The sequence below is a fragment of the Triticum dicoccoides genome, chromosome 7B, assembly GCF_002162155.2.
Source record: "Triticum dicoccoides isolate Atlit2015 ecotype Zavitan chromosome 7B, WEW_v2.0, whole genome shotgun sequence".
NCBI classification, from domain to species: Eukaryota; Viridiplantae; Streptophyta; class Magnoliopsida; order Poales; family Poaceae; genus Triticum; species Triticum dicoccoides.
In genome coordinates this window covers 355,286,113-355,292,614 of record NC_041393.1, presented here as the reverse complement: position 1 = coordinate 355,292,614, position 6,502 = coordinate 355,286,113, and positions in this window count along the sequence as shown.

The following is a 6,502-nucleotide window of genomic DNA, read 5'->3' as shown; positions in this document are numbered from 1 at the left end:
AATTGTTGGGTACACCTTCTATCACAGATCCGAAGGCAAGATATTCGTTGCTAAGATGGATCCTTTCTAGAGAAGAAGTTTCTCTCGAAAGAAGTGAGTGGGAGGAAAGTAGAACTTGATGAGGTAATTGTACCTTATCCCTTATTGGAAAGTAGTTCATCACAGAAGACAGTTCCAGTGATTCCTACACCAATTAGTGAGGATGTTAATGATGATGATCATGAAACTTGAGATCAAGTTGCTACCGAACCTCGTAGGTCTTCCAGAATAAGATCCGCACCAGAGTGGTACGGTAATCCTGTTCTGGAAGTCATGTTACTAGACCATGATGAACCTACAAACTATGAGGAAGTGATGATGAGCCCAGATTCCGCGAAATGGCTTGAGGCCATGAAATCTGAGATGGGATCCATGTATGAGAACAAAGTGTGGACTTTGGTTGACTTGCCAATGATCGGCAAGCCATAGAAAATAAATGGATCTTCAAGAGGAAGACGGACGCTGATAGTAGTCTTACTATCTACAAAGCTCGACTTGTCGCGAAAAGGTTTTTCGACAAGTTCAAGGTGTTGAATACGATGAGATTTTCTCACTCATATCGATGCTTAAGTCTGTCCGAATCATGTTAGCAATTGCCACATTTTTATGAAATCTGGCAAATGGATGTCAAAACTGAATTCCTTAATTGATTTATTAAAAAAGAGTTGTATATGATACAACCAGAAGGTTTTGTCAATCCTAAAGGTGCTAACAAAGTGTGCAAGCTCTAGCAATCCATCAATGGACTGGTGCAAGCATCTCGGAGTTGGAATATACGCTTTGATGATTTGATCAAAGCATATGGTTTTATGCAGACTTTTGGAAAGGCCTGTATTTACAAGAAAGTGAGTGGGAGCACTACAGCCTTTCTGATAAGTATATGTGAATGACATATTTTTTGATTGGAAATAATGTAGAATTTTCTAGAAATCATAAAGGAGTGTTTGAAAGGAGTTTTTCAAAGAAAGACCTCAGTAAAACTACTTACATATTGAGCATCAAGATCTATTGAGATAGATCAAGATGCTTGATAAGATTTTCAATGAGTACATACCTTGACAAGATTTTGAAGTAGTTCAAAATGGAACAGTCAAAGAAAGAGTTCTTGCCTGTGTTGCAATGGTATGAATTTGAGTAAGACTCAAATCCCAACCATAGCATAAAATAGAAAGAGAATGAAAGTCATTCCCTATGCTTCAGTCATAGGTTCTATATAAAAGTATGCCATGCTATGGACCAGACCTATTGTATACTCTGCCCTAGTTTGGCAAGGGAGTACAATAGTGATCTAGGAGTAGATCACTGGACATTGGTCAAAATTATCCTTGGTGGAATAAGGATATGTTTCTCGATTATGGAGGTGACAAAAGGTTTGTCGTAAAGGGTTACGTCGATACAAGTTTTGGCACTGATCCAGATGACTCTAAGTCTTAATCTAGATACATATTGAAAGTGGGAGAAATTACCTAGAGTAGCTCCGTGCAGAGCATTGTAGACATAGAATATTTGCAAAATACATACGGCTCTGAATGTGACAGACCCGTTGACTAAACTTCTCTCACGAGCAAAACATGATCATACCTTAGTACTCTTTGGGTGTTAATCACATAGCAATTTGAACTAGATTATTGACTCTAGTAAACCCTTTGGGTGTTGATCACATGACGATGTGAACTATGGGTATTAATCACATACACATGTGAATATTGGTGTTAAATCACATGGTGATGTGAACTAGATTATTGACTCTAGTGCAAGTGGGAGACTGGAGGAAATATGCCCTACAGGCTATAATAAAGTTATTGTTTATTTCCTTATTTCATGATGAATGTTTATTATTCATGCTAGAATTGTATTAACCGGAAACATAATACATGTGTGAATATATAGACAAACATAGTGTCACTAGTATGCCTCTACCTGACTAGCTCGTTAATCAAAGATGGTTATGTTTCCTAGCCATGGACAAAGAGTTGTCATTTGATTAACGGGATCACATCATTAGGAGAATGATGTCATTGACTTGACCCATTCCGTTAGCTTAGCACTTGATCGTTTAGTATGTTGCTATTGCTTTCTTCATGACTTATACATGTTCCTATGACTACGAGATTATGCAACTCCTGTTTACCAAAGGAACACTTTGTGTGCTACCAAACGTCACAACGTAATTGGGTGATTATAAAGGTGCTCTGCAGGTGTCTCCGAAGGTACTTGTTTGGTTGGCGTATTTCAAGATTAGGATTTTGTCACTCCGATTGTCGGAGAGGTATCTGTGGACCCTCTCGGTAATACACATCACTTAAGCCTTGCAAGCATTGCAACTAATTAGTTAGTTGCGGGATGATGTATTACAGAACGAGTAAAGAGACTTTCCGGTAACGATATTGAACTAGGTATTGAGATACCGACGATCGAATCTCGGACAAGTAACATACCGATGACAAAGGGAACAATGTATGTTGTTATGCGGTCTGACCGATAAAGATCTTCGTAGAATATGTGGGAACCAATATGAGCATCCAGGTTCCGCTATTGGTTATTGACCGGATACGTGTCTCGGTCATGTCTACATTGTTCTCGAACTCGTAGGGTCCGCACGCTTAAGGTTTCGATGACAGTTATATTATGAGTTTATGTGTTTTGACGTACCGAAGGAGTTTGGAGTCCCGGATGAGATCGGGGACATGACGAGGAATCTCGAAATGGTCAAGACGTAAAGATCGATATATTGGATGACTATATTCGGACTTCGGAAAGGTTCCGAGTGATTCGGGTATTTTTCGGAGTACGGAGAGTTACGGGAATTCGCCGGGGAGTATATGGGCCTTATTGGGCCATACGGGAATAGAGGAGAGAGGCCGAAAGGAAGGAGGCGCACAGCCCCCCTCTGGTCCGAATTGGACAAGGGGTGCAGCCCCCTTTTCCTTCCTTCTCTCCCCCTCTTTCCTTCTCTCCTACTCCAACAAGGGAAGGAGGAGTCCTACTCCCGGTGGGAGTAGGACTCCCCCCTTGGCGCGCCTCCTCCTGGCCGGCCGGCCCCTCCCCCTTGCTCCCTTATATACGGGGGTAGGGGGCACCTCTAGACACAACAACAATTGATCGTTTGATCTTTTAGCCATGTGCGGTGCCCCCCTCCACTATAGTCCACCTCGATAATACTGTAGCGGTGCTTAGGCGAAGCCCTGCGTCAGTAGAACATCATCATCGTCACCACGCCATCGTGCTGACGGAACTCTCCCTCGACACTCGGCTATATCGGAGTACGAGGGACGTCATCGAGCTGAACGTGTGCTAGAACTCGGAGGTGCCGTAGTTTCGGTGCTTGATTGGTCGGGCCATGAAGCCGTACGACTACATCAACCGCGTTGTTCTAACGCTTCCGCTTATGGTCTACAAGGGTATGTAGACAACACTCTCCCCTCTTGTTGCTATGCATCACCATGATCTTGCGTGTGCGTAGGATTTTTTTTGAAATTACTACGTTCCCCAACAGCCTTCCACGCAAAGGAGAGTTCCATCCGGACACGGGACGAAGTCTTCAATCTTGTATCTTCATAGTCCAACAGTCCGGCCAAAGTATATAGTCCGGCTGTCCGAGGACCCCTTAATCCAGGACTCCCTCAGTAGCCCCTGTACCAGGCTTTAATGACGATGAGTCCGGCGCGCAGATTGTCTTCGGCATTGCAAGGCGGGTTCCTTCTCCGAATACTCTGTAGAAGATTTAGAACACAAGGATCGTGTCCGGCTCTGCAAAACAAATTCCACATTCCATCGTAGAGAGTATAATATTCCATAAATCTAATCTGCTGACAGCTTTTTATAGCATGACAACACTCCACGATCCGGTCATTATTCGAACCGTTTTTCACAACCAGCCACCGCACATGTCGCAAAGCGGCTTTATCGGCACATCTTGTCGAAGCAGAGATCGTGTCCCCTTATCACGGGTTCCTCATCAATATAGATGTGGGTAACCCAACCGTGCCATCAAACGTGGCGTTTGGGGAATAAGCGATTTTAACGGGCAAATGGGGAGGCGCAGGATTTTTGCTGCCTTTATAAGGGGATAAGAACTTCCCTTTTCACCCACGCTCTTCTCTACTCATCCATTCCTTTCCGCTCGAGCCCTAGTGCCCAAGCGCTCCTCTTCTCCGCCCAAGAAGGCTTCCCGAAGATGTCTGGATCTGGAGCAGGAGGCAAGTGGATGGCCTCTACCGTCCGGGAGAAGCATATCAAAAAGCTTCGGGGGCCAGGTATCTGGCCAAGAGAATTAGCCATCGTCTCCCGACGGTGGGACAGATCATCCCCACTCCGGAACCCCACGAGAGGGTGCTCTTCCTCCCTCATTTTGTCCGTGGGCTAGGGTTTCCCCTCCACCCATTTGTTCGCAGCATCATGTACTATTATAAGATTGATTTCCATGATTTATGTCCCAATTCTTTCCTCAACATCTCGACATTCATCGTCGTGTGCGAGGCCTTTCTCCGCGTCCTACCGCACTTTGGCTTATGGCTGAAGGTTTTTAATGTGAAGCCCAAGGTAGTGAGCGGCGAGCATGCCGAATCCAGAGGCGCCATGGTGAGCAGGATGCCCAATGTTACATGGCCGACAGGGACTTTCAATGATTCCATCAAGGAGTGGCACCAGCAGTGGTTCTACATCACTGAGCCGCGTGGCAAGGAATGGACCGCCATTCCGGAGTTCAGATCCGGTGCCCCCCTATGACTTACGTCCTGGCACAAGAAGGGCCTGAGCTGGGCTTCGTCTGACGAGCTATCAGAGCTCCAGACGCGCGTCCAGGACATGGAAGACAAGAGCGTCAAACTCATCAATGTAGACCAGGTGATGTTGGTTCGCCGGATTCTACAATGTCAACACCGAGCTTGCAATCTATGGGAGTTCGACCCGGCCAAGCACCAGACCCTGCTAGAGCTCTTTGGCTCTACACACAAGGACATCTGGAAGGTGCTTTTCAAGTCCGGCAAACCGTGACCGGACTCCACCGAGGACCGTGGGTACCAACTGTCCCGCCCCGCAAGTTCGGTAAGCAACTGAATGTTTGACAATCCATGTGTTCTATCCGTACATCCTCAGGAAAATACTTAACGTATTTCCCATCATTTTCCTAGGGCTGGGCGAAGAAGGCGGAGCGGATCTACTGTCCAGCCCCTCTGCCAGAAGAACCGGCCGGCCCACTTCTAATGAAGATGCTGGTCCCGGCACCATATAAGGCGTCAAAGAAGAAGACCGAAAAGGAGGCCAAGAAGACCAGGGGCGGCCTCCATCGTCGTGGTGCCCCGAACACAAAATCTGAAGACTCCACGGCAACGGTGGTTGAGAAGATTCAGTCCGCCGAGAATGGACTGAATGAATCCTGCATCAGTCTCATGTAACACCCACGATGCGGCTATATCTCCCACGTGTCGAAGCACGACTTAGAGGCATAACCGCATAGTGGTTTTGTCGCAAGAAGGGTCATCTTCACACAATCCCATGTAATGAACAAGAATGGGATAAAGAGAGTTGGCTTACAATCGCCACTTCACACAATACATAAATTAATATCATATATCATTCAAAATACACTCATAGACCGGCTACGGTCAAGTTCAAATGAAAAGAAGACAACCCCAAATGCTAGATCCCCGATCGTCCCGACTGGGCTCCTCTACTGATCATCTGGAAACGATACATAGTAACGACCAAGGGCCTCATCAAATTCCCACTTCAGCTCAGTTGCGCCATCTGCGCTGGTATCCTCGGCACCTGCATCTATTTTGGTAGAATCTGTGAGTCACGAGGACTCAGCAATCTCACACCCGCGAGATCAAGACTATTTAAGCTCATAGGTAGGCAAAGGGGGTAATATGGTGGAGCTGTGGCAAGCACTAAGCATATATGGTGGCTAACATACGCAAATGAGAGCGAGAAGAGAAGCAACGCATCGGTCGAGAAGCTAGAAGCGATCAAGAAGTGATCCTGAAACTACTTACGTCAAACATAACTCAAACCGTGTTCACTTCCCGGACTCCGCCGAGAAGAGACCATCACGGCTACACACGCTGTTGATGCATTTTAATGAAGTCAAGTGTCAAGTTATCTACAACCGGACATTAACAAATTCCCATCTGCCTCATAACCGCAGGCACAGCTTTCAAAAGATAAAATACCCTGCAGGGGTGTCCCAACTTAGCCCATCATAAGCTCTCACGGTCAACGAAGGATAAACCTTCTCCCGGGAAGACCCGATCAGTCTCGGAATCCCGGTTCGCAAAACATTTCGACAATGGTAAAACAAGACCAGCAAAGCCGCCCGAAGTGCCGACAAATCCCGATAGGAGCTGCACATATCTCGTTCTCAGGGCACACCGGATGAGCCAGACGTCGGGTTGGCATAGATCCTGGTTGCCCAAGGGGCGCCGGACATCGCTCAGGTTGGACCAACACTCGAAGGAGCACT